Genomic DNA, 21,961 nt, shown 5'->3' with positions numbered 1-21,961 from the left:
GATAAAAATATTTCTCCTTACCACATCTCCCATCAAAAAAGCCTTATAACTTGTCAAGACACTTAGGTGAAAGACTTCAGGCATACTATTACAGGTCTTTAACCCACAATGTTCCTTGTTTCAATCCCAGTCACCTATTACCATGCCTGAAATATTCTCAGTACCAGTGAGTCTTGATATGTGCAAGAAGGCATTAGGAGCAGTGATTATCATCTGACCATTGTCTATGATGGACCAAGAGTAGAAATGCTGGGCAACTGGAGGGTAGCATGCCTTCTGTGTCAGTTATCACTACAATGGCAAACTATTCCAAGTTTCATACCTTAAAACCACAATCACTTATTTGCTCACAGTTCTGCCATTTGGGTAGGCTGGGTAGAAATGGCTTGTCTCCATATTGTGTCAGCTAGATTGCTCAAAAGGCTATATTCAGTGGGCTCAACTGAGCATTAGAATATCCAGGATGGTATCACACTTATGTCTGATGATTCAGCTGGACGGCTGGAATATATAGGACCTCACTGAACATCTCTGTTTCTATATAGTCTTTCCAGCAAGGTAGCTGGATCTCTTTATAGGACAGCTCAGAGCTCCAAGAGAGTGAAAGCAGAAGTTCCAGGCTTCTTAAGGCTTCGTCCTGGCATTGGTACAGTGTTACTTCTATGACATTCTTATATGTTCAAACATCTCACAAAGTCAGTTTTCATTCAAAGGCAGGATAAAGAGACTCTTGATGGGAAAAGCAGCAAAAAAATTGTGGCCATCTTTAACCCACTATATCCCTGCTTGTAAAATTTGGCTGTCAGTCTAAAAAAGAGAGAAAATAGTTCAGAAGGGGGGATTGAGAATGATTTAAGACAACTGTTGCCATTTTTTTTTTTCCAGTTTTGTAGCCTGCTGGCCAAGCACAGGGTCTCTGGTCCTACATTTAAATCTAGCCATTCATAACCCCTTCACCACTTACTTATCAGAGCAACAAGAACAGCAGTGGCAAACTACAGCCCATGTCAACTGTTTTTGTATTTAAAGTTTTACTGGGACACATCCCTTCACAGTCATTTATATATTGTTTATGTTTGCTTTTGTGCTACAACAGCAGAGTTGAGCAGTTATGACAAAGACTGTGTGGCCCATAAAGCCAAAGGTGTTTACTTTATGGCCTTATTGATTTGCTAGGTCTACCTTAAAGTAGTGCAGACCGGGTGGCTTAAACAACCGAAATTTATTTTCTCACAGTTCTGTAGGCAAGAAGTCTTGAGATTAAGGTGTCATAGGGTTGATTCCTTCTGAGGGCTGTGAGGGAATAATGTGTTCCAGGCCTCTCTGACTGTAGTTGTAGATGGCTATATACCCGTGTCTCCACATCACCCTCCCTCTGCCTATCTCTGTCAATTTCCTCTGCTTATAAGGACACCAATCATACTGGATTAGGGGACACCCTAATGACCTTGTTTTAAATTATCTCTCTAAAGACCCTTCCTCCAAATGAGGTCATATACTGAGGTACTGGGGGTTGGGACATCAACGTGTGAATCTGAGAGGGGGAGGCACAATTCAACCCATAACAATGGCTGTTTACAGAAACAGTTTGTTAACCCCTAGGAAAGAGGAAAGAAGACAGTCTAGCTATTGGAAGCCTTGGATTCTAGTTTCAGTTCTGTGCCTTACTAGCTGTGTCACTATAAACAAGTCACAAAAACTCTTAGAATCTCTTTCTATATTAGTAAATTACACTCAGTGATGCTTGGACTGCATACCATACAAGGTGATTATAAGATCAAATTGTGATGCTGTGCAAAAAGTAGCATGAAAAATAAAAGGTGGGGCGCCTGGGTGGCTCAGTCTGTTAAGCATTTGCCTTTGGCTCAGGTCATGATCCCAGATTCCTGGGATTGAGCCCCGCATCAGGCTCCCTGCTTAGCGGGGAGCCTGCCTCTCCCTCTGTCTCTGCCCCTTCCCCCCACTTGGGCACGCTTTCTCTCTCTAATAAATAAATATTTTAAAAAAGAGGTGTTACATGAGTTATATATCTACTATATATACATTGAATAATTTATTGGCATTTAACTCTAGGGCTTTGTGTATTTGAATTTGAGTTTAGCCTCCATTTAGTGGGAAATATATTAGCAGCTTTCTCCTTGTTGGAGAAAAATGACCGCAGTGGTCAAATTTCCTCAATGTTTCTGAATCATACTGTTCAGCATATACTGACCTATAGTTTTCTTGATTTCTGAAAGCTTCGTCAGCTTTTGACACAATTCCTTCTCTCGTGCACCCTCTGGTCCCTTACCCTGCCTACCTGATTTGCTCATCACCTTGCATCACTCTTCAGTAACTTTAGCCTGGGAGCCTGAGGCTCCAGTTTGATTGAGGTCCGGGACCTTATTTCAATTTCCTCTGTGTGTTCTGCCACTAAATACCACAGCGAATCTTCGACTCCTGCCTTGTACCTGAAAAACTTTCTAGAACTAAACTCCTTCCGAGGCCTGACTCATCCTAGATCTCTTTGGTTCTACAGCCCTAATCTCCACTTCCATCTCTGTGTTCTACCTCCACACCTCAAAAAAAGCTAGAAAACTCACACTTTTCCTTTTGATACTAAGTTGCATGAATCAGGTAACTTCAATTCAAGGCGGAGATTCCTAAGTTTCCTATTTGTATTTAGATGTCCTACGACACACTATTAGATAAGACAGCAGGATGATTCCATAAGATGAACATTATTGGTAGTTTGCTCATTTTTTGTGGGTAACTTCCTCTTAGGTTTTCAAGTAAAAGTTATTTTTAAGAAGTTCAGGAAAAATTTGTGGGTTTTTATGAAATGAAGGAAAGATTATTCTAAATTAAATGACCATCTAAAGTGGTAAACTCAACTAACCAAAAAAGTCTCCCAAAGAGAACAATGAAATCATCTGACTTCAGCAAAACTAAATGTCAGTCTTTGGTGGCCATGTGTTTGGGTAGATGGTTCCACTCAGCAATACCAACATAGCTCTCCTGTTGAATTGCTTTTAAAGAAGAAAGATAAAGTATTATTAATTTTATCTTGATAAATTATGAAATGCCATGTCAATCTTCCTCATGTTGACTTGCCACCTTGTCTTTTTCCCCCTATTTGCTGAGCTTGAACTTTCCAAACAGATTGAGTCATACAGCTTGGCAAATTTGCTGAGATGGGTATATGTCACTGTCACTCTGGAAAAAGATGAACGTGTTATATGCCATAAACCCAAAGTCACTCATCCATGGAATTCTACCACTCTGCTATGTATTTGGTGGAGATTGAATGCCAAAGGATCTTGAAATCTTCAGGAGATCCAATTTTAACATCATTCACTACTCCTAGCCTATTTGTATTTGCCTTAACATATTAACATTAAAGATGGTATACATGCCCAGTGTCATTAGTGATATGGTGTTTCAGGCACAGTTCTCTTCATCTAAGTGTACACCAATTGAGAGGAAATATTAGAGTTAAAAAAAAACAAACAAACGAAAAACCTAGTTTCTTTGACTTCTGGATGAATTCTAACCAATTCATTAAGCTTTAACTTGGTGCTACATCTATGTTTCGTTGAATTAAAATTTATGGAAAAGATTTAGCCGAAGACAAGCATGAAATTAAAAGTGTAATATGAGCTGAGGTCTCTACTCTGTCATTTTAAAAAACATAGGAGGTCTCCAATTATCCAATAGAATAGAATTAATAAAAGTCATATATAATGTCATAATGGATTTTATTCCAATAGAACAACATTATTACCTCTGATTGTAAATCACATGAATACTTTCTGGCAACCAAAAGGAAAAAAATTCACACTGTTGATAATTGTGCTGCTTCTCATATACCAAAATATATGAGGAGTATATGTTACTTGTACCATTAAATTCTTATTATATTATAATGTAGTAATCTAATTTCTCTAAGTGCCTCATTATTTTTCATTTCAACTGCCAAATGCACATATATTTTACGTTGTTAGTGAATTAAACAGAGAGGCATGCTAAACAGATTGATATTCTGGATTCACTCTGTGATTTAAATGTACTGATTACAGTATAAAATAAGACATGGAAAAATGTGCTGTTTCCTGTAGGTCACACCCAGTGGTTTATAATAAAGGCAATCTGTATTATGCCCAGAAACATATTGTAAGCAAACAACTGGTGTGATAAATAACATAATTTCAAGTGAGTCTAGTTGCTTATTTGAATCAGAGTCTCTGAGATATAAACAAAATTGGAGCTAAAATCTCTGAGAAAATTGTGTTGTATAATGCCCAGCACAGCCTAATGAGAGTGTAGTCACTTAATAACTACTCCCTATCCCTAGCAATGACATCTCTTGGGTGATGATAGACATGATTAACATAAAGAGATACAACAGAATGGTATATCAGCTAGCTATTACTGGGTAACACACCATACCAAAGCTTAGTCACTTAAAAAAATAACTATTTAGCCCCTACTCCTGAGTATTGTCAATTTAGTCTGTGCTCAGTCATGGCATAGTCGTTTCTTCTGGTCAGCTGCAAGATGGGCCAGTGGTTTTGCTGATCTTGGCTGGGCTCTATCTCTGGGGCCTCAGATGGGACAACTGGGCTTACACAGCTCTGGTGATTGATCTCTCAGCCTGCAGCAGACTAGCCTGGGTTTTTTCACATAGCCATCATAGGGGGCCCAAAGAAAGAGAAGCACTTAAGGCCAGGTGGTGCCTGGGTGTGGAGCCGTTACACCATCACTTCCACTGATTTTTATTGGCTAAGCAAGTCTTGATTTAAGACAGCAAAGACAGATTTTACCCCATCAAGGGGGGAGCTGCAAGGTCACATGACAAAGGACATAGACAAAAGTAAGGGTAGAGATTTGCAGCCATTTTTGCAAACAATCAAATGGTGACTTATTAAAAGTGATACTTATTAAAGGAATTAAACCTATTAATAAAATCAACCACCTCTCTTTTTACTAGGACTTGTCAAGGAATCACAAATATTACTACTAGAGACTGAGGAAAGTCCAAATTCTGCCCTATAAATCATCTACACCCCCTTTTGTCCCCTGTTATGGTGTTTCAAAGAATGACCACACAGAACCATAGTCAAATGGATTCAATTACTATTTCATTGATTACTGCTGTAAGACCCTGATAATCCATGGTCAGCTGCAGGAGGGACATTGGTAACAGCTGCTGAGTGTGGCTCTCTAACCTCTCAATCATCAAGTGTCATGGAGAAAAAGATGTGGAGACAAGATTGGCTACTTATCTTTAATATAGAAACCTTTATTCATTTGGAAAACTGATTTGGAGAATATTCTGGATCTCTGATCATTAATATTAGCAGTTGTTCCTCTTCTTAGGATATCAGTAGCTGGGAAGGGGGTGGTCAAAAGTGGGCCTGGCCTGCCTACATCACTTCAAATCCCAACACTGTGCAAAAATTGACAAAGATAACAGTAACAAAGATAGTTTGAAGCTAGGTCTCCTGCCAAAATCTTAGCGAGACTAATGCACGTGCTTTGTGCATATTGCCAGCTCCATCCATCCCTTCTCACAAAACAGTAGCCCAATATGCTCATGGTTCTATCCTTTGGGACAAGCTGACACACAAATATACGGTAACTTCATTAATTACTCTTGCTATAGCTCCTCTTCTATAATTCAATATATAGAAAGAGACTAATGCTCTAAAATGACAGTTTTCCTGTTTAATCCAAGTTCCTAATTTAACTGTAGAACAGTAAAGTAACCAGAATCCCCAGACTAGAATTACCAATCCCAGCTCTATAACTGTGCTATCTCAGAGACAGCTGGGGTAACAATACCTTCCCTCTCTACTAATTTCTCCACATTAGAATTTACACAAGCTTAAGCCTCTTGCAATTCATAAAAAGTAACATGATTTAAAGCCTCCTCTAATCCCTCATTCTTATGTAGTAATCACCCTTCCTCATCTCTTTCTCATAGTCAAATTTACTTTGATTCCCTCCATTTCCCCATGTTTCACCCATCTGTGAGCCCCCTAATTCCACCAATCTTCTGCTAGGACCAGGAGTGACCTCCATGTTATTAAACCCAGTAGAAACTTCTCTATCCTCATTTTTTGGTAACGGATTAGAAATAATCTGATACAATTAACCTTATTCCTTTTCGAAGTACTCTCTGATTTTAGTGTCCCTTCACTTTCCTGGCTCATCATTCTCTACCTCATCACCTCTCTACATCTCTTTTCTGAACCCATCCTCTCTTGAGTCCATCCCCATACCTTCAATTATACCTATATATAGACAAACCCCAAGCTGAGCTCCACATTTATATTTCAACCATCCACTTTCTCTCCATTTGTATGCTCCAGAGGCAGCTCTTGTCAAACATCTCAAGCTGACCTCATCATCTTCTCCCCCCACAAATTAGCCCCTCTACCAGTATTCTCAACTCAGAAACTGGAAACTGTCAAACTTCTCCCTCTCCTGCTCCCCAATATCCAAACAATCACCTCTATCTTGTGAAGCTATCCATTTATGCCCATCTCCCCTTCCTCAAACTAATTTAAGATAATCTTATTCTTGGCTGGTGTAAGGCAAGAGTTTTCTAGTTGAGCCCCCACCTCCACCTCACTGCCTTTCACTCTTACTGCCTGTGATTCATTCTCTGCTTTTCTGCTCAACAGATGTAAATCTGCTCATGTCAATCCTCAATTTCAAACCAACTTTCCAATGCTCTTCCATTTCCCTTGGGAAAAGTCAAATCCCTGAAAAGACCCTATCAAGGTGTTAAATAGCCTCCCAGTTATCACTCCAGCATCATCTCTTGCCATTCTCCCCCTTGCTGGTTACATTTGGCCTTCTTTGGGCCTCTGGATCATTCCTTGTTCTTTCTCATCACTGTACATGCTTTTATTTATCCCCTGGAATACTCTTTTTTTTTTTTTTTAAGATTTTATTTATTTATTTGACAGAGATAGAGACAGCCAGCGAGAGAGGGAACGCAAGCAGGGGGAGTGGGAGAGGAAGAAGCAGACTCATAGCGGAGGAGCCTGATGTGGGGCTCGATCCCAGAACGCCGGGATCACGCCCTGAGCCGAAGGCAGACGCTTAACCGCTGTGCCACCCAGGCGCCCCCCCTGGAATACTCTTTAACCCCATTTCTACAGCTTTTTTCTGGCCCTCTTGATAAATGTGCACTTTCCTGTCACTTTCACTTGCTAATTCAACAGCTGTGTTCCCTGGCTATTGTGTGCTTCCTGAAAGCAGGGGCTCTGCTATAACCCTTATGCTTAGTAAGATGCCTTACACATAGTAGTGGCTTAATAAATGATTATTCAGTAAACAATATTTATAGACCCCTGGGTTACCACACCCATTTCTAAAGTGGAAATGTTCATTTTTGTCCCTATTTCTGGTATTAGCTATCTCTTGAGGTTGTCTAGATTATATAATTAGTAATATTTTTAAAAAATAGGTGACGTTCTTTCAAACACAAGCCTTTTACAAATTGAAAGAATATTATAACAACCTCCATGTACCATTCACATAAGTGACTCAAGAAGGTTTGGTGAAGGACTGAGAAACTAAATTATCATGAAGGAAAAAAATAGTTTCAAGTTTAAATGACAAACTCAGTAACCTTAGGCACTTCAGTTGGAGGCTGATTGTTACCAGTATTACCATTACCTGATTGTCTATATCACTAATTCTTATGCCTTGCCAAGATACCTGCTAGCTTCCTACCCAACACCAAATCAATGTTTAATCACTTGTTTTCCTCTCTTTCACCTTCTGGTTTCATTTTACAAATATTTATTATGAGGCAATCACTCTACCAAGCTATAGGGGTAGAAAGATAATTATTAAATAGTTCTAACCTTTACTTGCTACTAAAACTGTGGAATCCATCTGATATGATGTTGAATTTAAGGGAAAGAATATGAGACCAGAAAGGTGTGGCTTTGAATCTCATCTCTGCTACTTACTAGATCAGTGAGCTTCAGCACATTTCTGTTCATCAGTGTCTTTATCATTAACATGGGGTGGGAGGAGGGGGAAAACAACCATCAAAACTACTACTAGCATTACCAATAGAATTAAATGAGGTAGCGTTTGAAGCATCTAGTATGTGGTTTGCATTTAAGTACTCAATAAAGTAGAATTACCTGTAATAACTCTGTAACAACCTAAAAGGGCAAATATATTGTTAAAATACTCAACAAAGGAAAACTATTTTAGGTTGCTTTTTACTGCATATGAACACAAATAACTCCTTTAATAAGTTTTCAGTTTCTGTATTTATGCTGTGATATATTACTTATCACATAAGTACATCCTCTAGCAAAACAGGTGCTTAATAAAATATTTGATTATCATCCAATATTATTTTAGAAGTTCTTTAGATCAATGATTTCAAAAGTAAGGTGCATACACCCTCAGGGAGAGTAAGAAGGATATATTAGAGCATGAATTTATATAAACTTTTATCTATAACCAAGAAACAAAAGTTTGCTAATAGTTAATGTGCACAATGACCATGGTACTCACCCTGGGTCTATGAGGGAATAATGAGAGCTCTACAACATGAAAGGTTTGCTAGTAGCACCTCAGTGGTAGCTTTTCTTTCAGAGATCTGTACGACACTGCAGTTGCCTTGTCCCCATTTCGGTGTATGCACAGATTAGATTATTTAGGTTGAACCAAATTAGCCTTTGCAAAATGGACAAGTGCTTCTGCAAACAGCAAGCACTGAAGCAACACTAATAATTCATGCACAAGCAAATGTCAAGAAAATGGACAACCGGACACTTTCCTATTACAAATCCTAGCTTTTCTTCAGCCACATTATGAAGAGATAAACAAGAGTGATAATCCTAACATATTCAACGTATTACTTTTCCTAAAATTTAATAGTTGAAGAGTCATTGAGTACAATGTTTTTGTACATTAAGAAATACAATCAGCTAGTGATTGATGCATAATTCAACCTTTTGTAATATCTTTAGTGTATATTCTATAAAAATTACAATGTTTATGGAGTCCATACATATGCGAGTTTTGGTTCTAAGTACTGTACATATGTTAACTCATTGAATCCTCACAACAACCTGTAAAGTAGACCTTATTATTACCTCCACTGAATCAACATGTAAGCCAAGGCACTGAAAGATAATGTTACCAAGGTCATATACTCAGTTGATGGAGGAACTTAGACAATCTGACCCCAGAGTCCACAATCTTAAGCACTCTACCTCACTAATGTTTTGCCTATATTACAATAGTACATGTAACTGATGTATAAATATACAAATATACATATCTTATGTCTGTGTCTATCATTCTTTTACTAATAGCAATGTTTCATCCAAAAAATTAAGGTCCCCATTTTGGACTACAGAGAAGAGACTCCTGGCAGAGAATTCTGGTAAGATGACAAAACAAATAAAGCTTGCTACTCTTCTATTCCAAAAGTTAATCTGTCTTTCTTAAGACAAAAGCTGTTGGGGCAAATTAAAAATGGATGTAAGCAAGATCTTGGGCTCTGTGAGAGAAAGGTGGTATGGAGCTTTCTCCTTCATGAGCTAGTGAGAGGCTGGACCCTAGAATCAAAAAGCTGTAGGGTGATAACCTGGATACCTTAGATCTAGGAAAGATGTTGGCCTTTACAGTTCCATAGACTCTCTGAGAAAGAACTGGCAGCAGTCCTATGGGATCTGACTGAACTCCCTATACCCTATAAAGCCAAGAAATCACTCCATTGGGAAATTAGTCCTCTCCATCCAGAGGTTGGGGAAGGGTGAGAGAACCCTGGGAAATGGAAGGTACCTTTGTGGACATAGGAACCCTGCCTACTTTTGCATTAAGTCACCTATCCCTTGGCCTGAGCTATTCTAACCACCAGAGAGACCAGAGATCCAGTGACAAGGGAAATTCACATTCCACCTAAGGAGTCCTATCAGCAAACATTAAAAGCCAAAAAACAGACAACCCACTTAACTGCTAGAGCCCTATATTCATTTTCTTTTACTGTATAACAAATTATCATGAAATTAGGAGCTTAAAACACTAATTTAATATCTCACAGGAACCTAGGCACAGCTTAGCTGGGTTCTGTGCTCAGTGCCTTATCAGGCTGAAATTGAAGTGTCATCCAGAGGGATTCATTCCAATCTGAAGTTCAGGGTCCTTTACCAAGCTCACCTGGGTTGTCAGCATTCTTTGTATTTGTATCACTGAGGTCCTCATTTTCTTGCTGGCTGTTATCTGGGAGTCACTACTGGTTCCTAGAGCTGCCTAGCCCTCTCTTAACATGGTAACTTACTTCTTCAAGGCCAGAAGGAAAATAATGTAACATAATCATGGGAGTCACTATCTCATCACCCTTCTGATATACACTAACCTAACAAGTGGGTAACTATCCCATCATGTTCACTGATCCCTCCACACTCCAAGGCAAGGGAATTATACTGGATGTGTACGCCAAGAGAGAATCTTGGGGGCTGGCTTAGATTCTCTCAGAATCTAAGTAGATATTTGAGAATGTGCAAGAAGTCTGAGAGGGTGTGACCCACATAACAAATCCTAGAGAAACACTTGACAACTTAACCTAAGTGAAGCAGAACCAAAACCTCTCTCACAATAGGGGAAAATAAATAAGAACTAAAACAGTGGTGAGTGATGAACTTTATAATTTATATAATCTAAACAAATGATAAAAGACCACTCAGAAATATATGATGCAAGCTCTTGAAACAAAATAAGATATTTAAGAAAACATTGTGATGATAAAGGGTAACATGTTAAAGACAATGGTCATAAACTCATTTAGAACCTACTACACAGCAGCTAACTAGAAAATGCAAATATTCAAGAAATTCCAAGAGAATCAGATTAAAAATATAGTTAGAGACTTCAATATGCTTCACTCAGAGTTAAACAACTCTAGTATAAACTAAAAATGAAAAGACCATGGAGGACTTTAATACAAATAAGAAAAAAAACTTAATAGACATATATACTCACATGTCTACAAATATAAAAATTTTGCATATACATGAGACATTTATGAAAATCAATATCAACTTGTCCATAAAGAAAATTTTAACATTTTAAAAAGCAGAGGTCACATTTTCTGATTATAATCCATTAAATATGTAAATAGCAAAAATGTGGCAAGAAAATTACTTGGAAACTGAGATACATTCCTACCTATTGCTTAGATCAAAAAATAACTCAAAAGGAAATTAAAAACTACCTAGAACAAATTAAAAAGTGGTTATGTGATATCGAAAACTGTGACAGACAACCAAAGCTGTTTGCAAAAATTATTAGCCTTTATAACTAATAAAAAAAAGTGGAAGATAGGAAAGGTAAGAGAAGGAAAGGAAAAAGAAAAGAAAAAAGAAATCTTATTACACATCATACAAAATTAGAGAAAAAGCAGTTCTTAAGATGACTCACTTTGGGTCTATTTTACAAGCTTATTCAGAGCACGTATAATGGATCAGAACTGGGTTGTGTATATAACAAAATTTGCTTTGTTGAAAAAAAAAAACCAAATATGTAACAAATCTAACTTGAAAAGATTCAATTCTTAGTAGCAACTGGTTAACTCAGGCAAAATGAATAAGGATACCTGTTTAACTATCAAAGTGTAAATTTGAAAAATTATGCTATGGAAAAAGCAATAACAAAACATCCAAAGAACTATCTAATACTTTCTGATGATATCTATAAGAATCATTTGTTTAAAGCTCTCTGCAGTAAAGGTGCAGGCTTCGTTTGCAGGGTATGCAAATGTGACATGAGAAGTTCCAGAGCAGAGGTGCCTTAGGATGCTAAGTCTTACAGAAAACCCCCAAGAAGCCAGACCTAGATGAAACTGTTCCATTTCTCAGACACAAAATTTCTTTAAGAAAGAAAACCCTATCCCTAGAGGCACACACAGAAAAACTCAAAAATATGTCAAAAGACCACTACACAATGAGTAACTGTGTGCACATGCAGAAATATCTAGCTCCTTGCATCCCCTCAAAAAATATCATAAAATGACCAACATAGAGAAAAAGTGGAAATTCTACAACAGCACAGAGAACCAAATTGGATGCTAGACACACCAAAACCTTAGAGGGTCCAAAGAACACTACAAACCAAACTGGGTGACAAATCGTAGACTGAGAATTAACTGTGTAATGAGTACACATAAATAAAGGAAAAAAAGTCTCATAGTTAAATAGACATAAGAACTAATTTCACTCACACATACTAACATATAAACAAAGACATAAAAATTCAACATCAGCATGATTCATTAAGGACCTTAATTTGCTTCTCAAATTAGTAAAAAAATAATATTTAGTACTAAGAAGGTATATTGAGATGGACACATTCACAAACTTCTGGTGAGACTGCCTATTGGAATGACATTTCTGGAAAATAATTGTGCAAATTGTGTCCAGAAACTAAAAAGTATTTATATCCTTTGACCATAATTACTTTTCCAGAATTCTATCTTAATGAAATCTTTTCACTACAGCCTTATAATCAGAAAAAGATTTAAAAGAACATAAATACGTAGCAAAGATGATTAATTAAAGTACATTTATGGGTCATCCATATTATGCAATCATTAAAATATCTATTAAAAACTGATACAAAAAGATGCTTGTTATATAATATTAACAAAGCATGCACTCTAAAACTCTTACCTCCTGCTAAAACACAATGTAAAAAGTGTAAGAAAAATCCTGAAACAAAATGTAACAAAACATTAACAATAACTATATTAGGGAAAAATAAAAATTTTGTTTTAAAGACTGTGTTCCACTTTGAAGGAGTAACATTTGCAGGATTTGTTAAGGGAGCTGAATTTCCCTCCTGTAGCTTGGCTCCATGAGTTTTGTGATCTATATCACAAGTCATTTATCCTTACCCTATAAAACTGCTCTCTCTTTGCTTTAGATTTGGGATCTTTGATCAAATTATTCTTTTCTAATACTATATTATATTAGTTGAGTCCCAACTGAAGCCTCAGCTATGCCTATCATAACATTGTATTCCTGTATGAAAAATTTCATTTTACTCTGGTAACCACTTTAATACACAGATACATGGAACCAGAAGTATTACTCCCTATTCTGTCCATCTGAAAATTATGGGCATTTTTTTCTTCCTGCCACAGCCCTCTTTTATCTGGCTCTCATTTTTGTCTCTTACCAATCTTATATGGCAGTTTTATTAGGAGTTTTTCTTTCCACCCATTAAAATTCAGATTAAAACCAAGTGATGAAGCTTTATCATTCTTTTTCCAAACATACTTCCCATGGTGTTCACTAAGTATATGCTAAATCCCTTCCAGAAACGTTTATTTCATTCAATACCATCCATATACTCTGCTGTTGACTTTTCATAGTCTTTCAGTATCACAATCAGCCAGTGGAAGAACTGAAACTGTCACCGGTACTCCCCTCACCCCCCATTCCCAGTCAATTCTGGAATTTTCTTTCATACTGTTAAATATCTAGCACTGTATCTGAGATTTTTACCTGGAAGTGTAATGAATTCCCAAGTGCTTTAGCGGAAAGGAGTAGTCTTCACTAAATTTAAGAGATTGACCAAAACCTCATCACGTTGGTTTGAAATACAAGTCCAAGAATGCAGGCCCAGCAGTAATCCTGCACTAAGCTACCACCTAATGGCTCTGTGGCCAACCCCCAGGACCTTGTAGAGTTGACAGGACCTCTTCAATTTGCAGTCACTGGGCCTTCCTGCCTGAACTCTCCTCTGGCTGCATACTGGTGAGTCTTCTTTAAGAGGATCTCAGTTACCATTGATGAAAAAATCCCCTGCCTCTTTAAAATGTCCCATGTGCTTCCTTTTCTGAATCTTCCATTTGTTTGTCTTTACAACAGATTCACTACCACACTCAAAATTTTATTATTTGAGGATTCCCTCCATCCAAAAACTCTTTTAATAAGTTAATTCCATTTAATGGGTGTAAAAATCACTTGGAATGATATTATTTTTGAAATGCATGCAGGTAGGTCCCAGGAAATTCTGTCTCAGTAAGTTAGGTTGGGGACAGGGAATCCGCATTTTTAACATTGTCCTTGACTCTAATAGAGATGCTTATCCAATTACAATTGAGAAGACTTGCTTTTACCTTTGTAAGAACCTAGAACATCATTCCTCAGCTCCTTCTCCTATAACAGGTTCTAGTTCCTGTTCCACCAAGGGCTCCTGGTGCTTGCTTGTCATGTTAAACCAACTTAGTTCCATCCATTTGATGGTCGCTGAGTGTTAACCTACAGAATATTTAAATACTCTTTCGTAGGAGACATATACTTGCCGCTTAACAAAGTACTTCCTACAATCGTAGTTTTCCTTCCTCACAGCAGCAGGCAGCACCCTAAATAGTGTTGACTCACCTTTCCCATTTATTTCTGGACTCCCCCTATACCCAAGCACCTGGGTCACAGACATCACTGACTGCATTCTTAATGGATAAGCAGCAGTTTCATGGTCAATTATGTCATATAACTAGTAGTTATTTCTGATTTCCTGAATAAATTTAAATCATGAAATCTCCATTTTATTTAATTTTAATGCATGCTCATGTAATGCACACACTCAGCCTCTCTTTCTCTTGCTCTTTTTCACCCTTTTGTAGTTTTTCCTACGTGTTCCTTTAATTATCAAATCAGCATTAACTTCTGGTGCATTTATAAACCCTTTCCAAGTCAGCCCCACAGCTATACAAAGCTTGTAACAGTGTTTACAGTTAAGAGTAAAATGATGTTTGCTAATATTTAGGACCTTTTCAAGCATGATGTGGGTTTCCATAATGTAATCAAGGCAGAGCCGTACAATAAGTTGTAATATTTTTTTTTCTTCTCTTCAAATATCTCACTTGAAACAAACGGTCTGTATCCAATTAAGGTAAATTCTATTTTCTCTTATAGGGCAGTGTTTACATATCGGAAACGTTAATTTATAAAATAGCCATTTTTTTCATTTTCCAGTTAAGGTGACTGATGATTTGCAAAGAAGGAATGGTTAGGAAAAGAATGATAAATAAGCCTAGCCCTTCATAGAGACCATGAATATACAGCCATTTCTCACAAATGCACATTAAGTACAGCTGAACATTCTTTTTGAAATATGCATACTATCAGCCTGCCAATATCATCTTTTAAGCTAATGTACTCAGACGTTTCTTGGGAGAAAAATGACTTCTGTGATGAATTTTAAACCAAGTAACAAAAATATGTTATATTTTCAAAGTGTATGACATTGCATTTAAATGTATCCCCACTTACAAATATTATAAATACTTACTGACTATAAATATGATGAATATAAAATAAGTGGGAAGTGTTTTCCCTTGAAATACAACTTAAATCAGAGATTATCTCAATATTTTTCAACCATCTCTGAAAGCATGGCAAATATTTCTGAAACTGCCTTGAGAACAGGAATAAACGGATGTCCTATGCAGCACAGACTAAGAAAGAAATCCCTGCAATTCAATAGTCTGGCTTCAAATCCCCATTCACATCATAAAATAAGTTATTTAATCTCCTTATACCTCCATTTCCATACCTGTACAATGAAGACTATCAGAGTTCCTGTCTCATAGGGTCATTGAGAAAATTAGATGCAAAAATAAATGCACTGTATTCTGCATGTATTTTTGTTTGTATATATATTTATGTATTTCATGTATGTGTTTTTCTGTATTTTGCACATAAGTATAAATGTGTGAGAAAATTAATATGAAGAAAAATGTAAAAAAACACTTGCGCATAGGGAAAATCCACTAACTATACATTATTGTTATTACATACAGTTTTAGGGCAGTGAAATTTCCCAAAGTGATTAAATTGAGGTGTCTCTTTTATTATTAGACTGAATTCTTGTGAAACTAGTATTTCCCAATGTTACTCTACAGTCAAAGTTTCAGATAATAAGCAAGTAAGATGATTTTAGGGCAAAGCACTTCAATAAAAAGCACTCTACAAATATCAGGCATTATTATTATTTTTGATGACAATGGTGATAACGATGATGATTACACATTCCTCAAATCTTCATGTCATCCAGACGGCCCCATTTTTTCCAGCCTTCATGAGTCACTCTTCCTTTTTATACAAGTAACAGTAGTTTAAGTCAGCGACCCCCCCCCCAGCCCCCGCACACTGAGGACTCATTGAGGAATGCATGCAGTGACACCATTAGACCCTCTGGCTTGCTCTCCAGCATGCACATCGCCTGCGCAATGACACCCAAAGCACAGCTAAGACCAAGGGGAAACCAAGGCAAATGGAGGATAACTGTACTTCAGGAAAAGAAAACATAACTCTCCATTACTTTTTCCACATGCAGTCACTTATTATCTCTAGCCCTTTAACCAGCTCTTACCATTTTAGCTGCCAACATATTGTAGAAATCACTTACCTCTTCTCAACCAAAGTTCTTTTATACCATGTTCCTCTTATTGAGACTCTAGGTGCATATGTTCCTGGTTATAGAATGAAGAGTAGCATTCTCCCGCCCACCTCAGTCGAAAACCTGAGTCCCAGACCTGCCTCCTCCCTGCCCAAATGATACTCAAGGGTGGAGGCATCTATCTTAATAGCCAAGGCTACATTTTCCAAAGGCTGGAAAGCATCATATGAAAGGCACAACCAGTTCTTCACAATATTTCTTTTAAGAAGGAGATTACATTTGCATTATCTTTTGAGTCTTCTGATCATCAGTGAACAAATATATAGAGGAAAGAAAGAATGAGAGAAAGAGAGAGAGAAGAGAGAAAGAAAGACCCACCTGTCAATGACAGACATTTAATTTTCAGAAAGAGTCTAGCCAAAAGCCTTATTTCGGAGAAAATATATAGGGCTCTTTTGGGGCATACCCTCAAAAAGTATATGCCCAATTAAACCAATTTAACATATCACTCCATGGCAACTGCATTTTTAAAATTGAGATATATTAACATTATATTAGTTTCAGATGTACAGCATAATGACTCGGTATATGCATACATCGCGAAATGATCACCACCAATCTAGCAAATAATTGACACCCATCACCATACATAGTTACAATTTTTTTTCTTGTGATGAGAACTACTTCTTCAATTAGGGGTTTCCTAAATACCATGAACTAAATACTTGCTTTGTATCTAGTTGGTTAAAACTGCTCACAAAACTGGTCCTTCCCATAACAAAAGAGGTTTAATCTCGAGCCTAAATTCCCTGGTCTGCTGAAATTTAGAAACCATTTACCATCACTCAAGTGGCATTTTCCCAACTTCAACTGTTTTGAGATCTGGACATCCAACTTTGTAAATATGAATATGGATTCATATTTAAGTAAATATAAGGTACAAAAAGAAATTCCAAGAACGGTCATTTGGTAAGGGATACAGGAAGCATATATGTCCAATTCATGAGAGGATATTCTAACAGTTAAGAATTCTTATAAATATCAGATTATTGATCTGATATTTGCAGCTGAGAAATAGGAATTCTAAATAATTCTCTGTCATACTCCAAAAAGAACAAAGTCAAATAATGAGTTAGGTGTTGATTCCACAATAGCTTGTTAGAACAAGATATTTGCTTTTCTAATCCTTATTGGTGAAAAAAAAAAAAACTCACATTATTGTCTATTATTAGATAGCTCAGACTACTCATTAAATATAAAAAAGCATATTTAGAATTAGTTGTATGGTAATTTTGAAAAAAAATCAAGACTAAGAGGAAAAAAAGAATCATCCCCAAAACTAGTTATACTCAGATACCATCACAATATACATACTACTACAGAGCACAAAGACTAGAGTCCAAAAGATATCCAGGTACCAGTTTAACTTACGATCTGAAGTGAGGGCTCTATGGTCCTATGAGAGTCTTACCTCCATCGGTATACTTGGTGTGTATGTGGCTTGGAGGGTGATGGGGCTATTCAAGGAGACACTGAAGGTCCAGCTTGGCCCTTCTGGGATCTGTAGGGGGTCAAATAAAAGTATCATTTTAAAAACTAAGAATAAGCAGTGGAAACTTATTCTTCTTTGATCAATTATTGATAATAAAAAGTTCAAAGGAAGGTGAGGAAACTGCCATCAACTTACTACCTTGGTTGCATAATCAAAAGAAACAGCTTTAGTCCAAAGGGGGTTAATTACACTACTAACTAAAAAATTACCAGAAGTGTTTGAACTTCTGGAATCTTAACATTATTGCAATTATCTAAGCAAACATTTTCCAAAATTATAGTTTTTCTTATTTAAAGCATGATTTACTTTCCCTCTTGCTAAAAATGACTTTTTTTCTCTAGAGCATTTTCTTTTCTCTGAAGGCATATTTAGCACTTACAAACCATCAGATTTACAAGAAAAATGATATAAAAGATGATATATTGAGCAGTTATGCAATTCAACAAATCAGTTGTTGTAATTGTTTTAATCTTTTTTCAATTAAAAAATGATTTTACTCAAGTAATTTCCCAATTCTGCCAAATTGTCGAACTTATAAATATGATATAGATCCACATGATTTTGACATTAAACTATGCTATATTTAAACCTAGATGATTTTTTTTTTAAGATTTTTATTTATTCAACAGAGATAGAGACAGCCAGCAAGAGAGGGAACACAAGCAGGGGGAGTGGGAGAGGAAGAAGCAGGCTCATAGCGGAGGAGCCTGATGTGGGGCTCAATCCCATAACGCTGGGATCACGCCCTGAGCCTAAGGCAGACGCTTAACCACTGTGCCACCCAGGCGCCCCAAACCTAGATGATCTTTTATACCTTCCTGAAAATTCTTATATTGGGACCACCATTCTTTTCATGGAAATTTTTTACATTAAGACATGCTCATGAACTTCACATTACTATTGCTAAAAGCTTAATAAATTTTCCTTAATTCTGAAAATAATCCTTATTTTAATCTTTTGCTCTTTTAAATGGTTTATCTTATATGTCCACTCACGTAGGAGTAAGTCAGGATTTTGTTTTCTATTCTTTAATTCTCAAGCTTTTATAGTAAAACAGAAGAGACTTCATAACTTTTACAAATACCTACTATACTGGTTATCTATAAACCCCTTGTCCTCTGGGAATGCAAATTTAATCATCAATGGTGATATACAAAGACTCTGTATGTTGTGTTTCAAAGTCAAGCAATGGTTCACTTTTTTCTAGGTCAGTTGGTACATAGCTCACAATAGCCTTCCCATCTCTTCAGGAGAATATTCTGGCTTGTGTTGATTGATTGCATTTTTAACTATGTTGGAAGTAATGCATTTTTATGGATGACAAGCAACAAATCCCTTCAATTATTTCTTTATTAATATCATTCTTTCCTGTGTAGTTGTCATTACTAATCCTCTCAACAATATTTCCTGTTACACAATTCCAAGAAGAGGTAGGCTTCTGCCATTTGCTGAAATATGCTGGTTTCAATTTACTAAGGTTTTTTTCTCTCAACTAAGAAATAGTTTGTTAATTTTTTGGAGGCTGATTGTATGGGATCTTCTAATAGCTCATGTTTCTAGGCGTAGGTGATGGCTCACAGTGAGAATATATATGCATTAACATGGTAATTCCATACATGTGTATAGTCGGTAGTGCTTTAGAAACTCTCTTCCCTTCAAATAGCACTCAGTCTATGTGAGTAATCAGTCCAAGACTGGCACATGAAAAATACTCACACACACAAGACAAACACACAAGGAATGAGAAAAAAAAATATTTAGCACCTATGTATCTCCATATTAATTATCTTGCCTAATCTTCACATAACCCAATGAAATAAATATTATCTATAAGATAATGAGAAAAAAAGGATGCTTAGTAAATTTCCCAAGGTCTCATCTTGACTTCAAATTCATACTCTATGACATCTTAGCTGTAAATACACTCTCTATGAAGATAAAAATCAGTATGTGGGGGTCTCTCATTTCTAAAGTATTATAACACTTCATTAGATGCTCCATTCTGAAGGAGGATACTATCAAGGCTGTTGATATTTTAGTATCAGTGTAGAAAGGGAAGGAGCAGTGTGATCTGCTGTATTTTTTTTAGAGTCCTGGTCTCCACATGGTATTTATGAGGGCCTATTTATTTGCAAATGTTTCTGAAAAGGAAGAATGAGGATTTCAAAAATTATCATTTAATAGTATTGCAATAGAGGAATATCAGTAAAAACACATATGACAAAAGTAAAATAGTTGTATCAGCAAAACCTTAGGAATGACTGGATGTGGAGACTGAATGAGAGACAAGAGTCAAGGATGACTCCTAAGTTTCTAGTTTCCATGAATAAGGGTATTTTCATGCTATTCATTTAGAGAGAGAATACAGTTGAGAAACAGATTTTAGTTGAAATCAGTAAGTCATTTTTAGAACACGTAGAAATCCAAATTCCTGTAAGATGTATAAGTGAAATTTCCAGCAACCAGCTGGATTTATGGGTCTTGAGTTCAGGGCAGAATTTAGGGCTAAAAATGTAACATGTAAGTGGTGATTGAAACCATGAATGTGGTTTAAGTAACCTTATGAGTATGAATAGTAAAAAGAACACAGTGCCAAAGAAGATGACTTGGCGAATGTGAATATTTAAAGAACAGGCAGAAAAAACATGAGCCCACAAAAGAAACTAAGAAGTCTAGAAAAATAGGATGGAATCCAGGAGAAAATAAAGTTGCAGAAGCTAAGGAGGTGTTTCTGGCTTAAAGGAGAGAGTGGTCAACAATTACAAGAAGGTGAAGATAAAAAGGATCTACATTATAGGTCATTGTTCATCTTGGAAAAAACAAGGAATGAATCTGTACTGAACTGGTAGAAGTATTTACTCCTATATAAAGCAGCTTGATTTTCACAAGCTCAGAACTTGGATATAACTAAAAGGAAATGTGATATCAAAAGCCAGTATTTTAAAGAGGGGAGAAACTTCATGTTGTATTTTTTTTCAATAGTCCCTACTTGTGAAAAAGCCAAGAGGTAAAACTATTGAGTCAATCTGAAGCTATGATTTTACAAGGGGTTTAATCAGAAAGACAAGGAGCAAGAGAGGCAGCGTAATGGTGACAGAGTGACTGACATGACTGACTTCAGAATCGAGGTTAGAAAAGGAAGAAAGTAAATCTAGAAAGAAACAGATTGAAAGAAAATGGAGTAGTTCAGATCCTGAAAGCTTCCTAGAGCCCAAGAGGAGGCGTATTGTTATTACAGAGTCAGAAAGGATAGGTTGTTACAGTTCAAGAAGAGTGATAAATTGAACACACACACACACACACACACACACACACACACACACACACACAGAGTAAAGTGTGCTAGGTTTTGATATATTTCAAGATGTGTCAGATACTGAATTAATTTAGAGGTAAAGACCATTAGAATTGAAATCAAAGAAGTGTCTTGGATTGAGTCATCCACAAAGACACTGAAGTCACTTTGGAAATTACTGAGATTAAAGTAAAAAGTTTAGACACTAGAAAGGCATTGTTAATCAGTTTTATGTAGGTCAGCTAACAGTGCTTTCTCTTGGAATTCATACAAAACTGAAAATGAGTTGAAAGTATAAAATTTTTGTACAATATAAAATGAAAATATAGGGGCGCCTGGGTGGCTCAGTCATTGGGCGTCTGCCTTCAGCTCAGGGCGTGATCACGGCGTTATGGGATCGAGCCCCACATCGGGCTCCTCTGCTGTGAGCCTGCTTCTTCCTCTCCCACTCCCCCTGCTTGTGTTCCCTCTCTCGCTGGCTGTCTCTCTCTCTGTCAAATAAATAAAATCTTTAAAAAAAAAAATATATATATATATATATATATATATATAAAATGACTACAAAAATAGTCAAACAGGAGCTGAATTATTTTGAGAATTAGCCAAGGCAACTCAAACACAAATAGCATTATGGAAAATAGATGAAAATATTTGGATATTAACTTTAATTGATAAATATTTTC

This window comes from Ursus americanus, chromosome 10 (assembly GCF_024610735.1).
Source record: "Ursus americanus isolate L20-20 chromosome 10, mUrsAme1.1.p, whole genome shotgun sequence".
In the NCBI taxonomy this organism is placed as follows: domain Eukaryota; kingdom Metazoa; phylum Chordata; class Mammalia; order Carnivora; family Ursidae; genus Ursus; species Ursus americanus.
Note: the sequence above shows the minus strand (reverse complement) of the source record.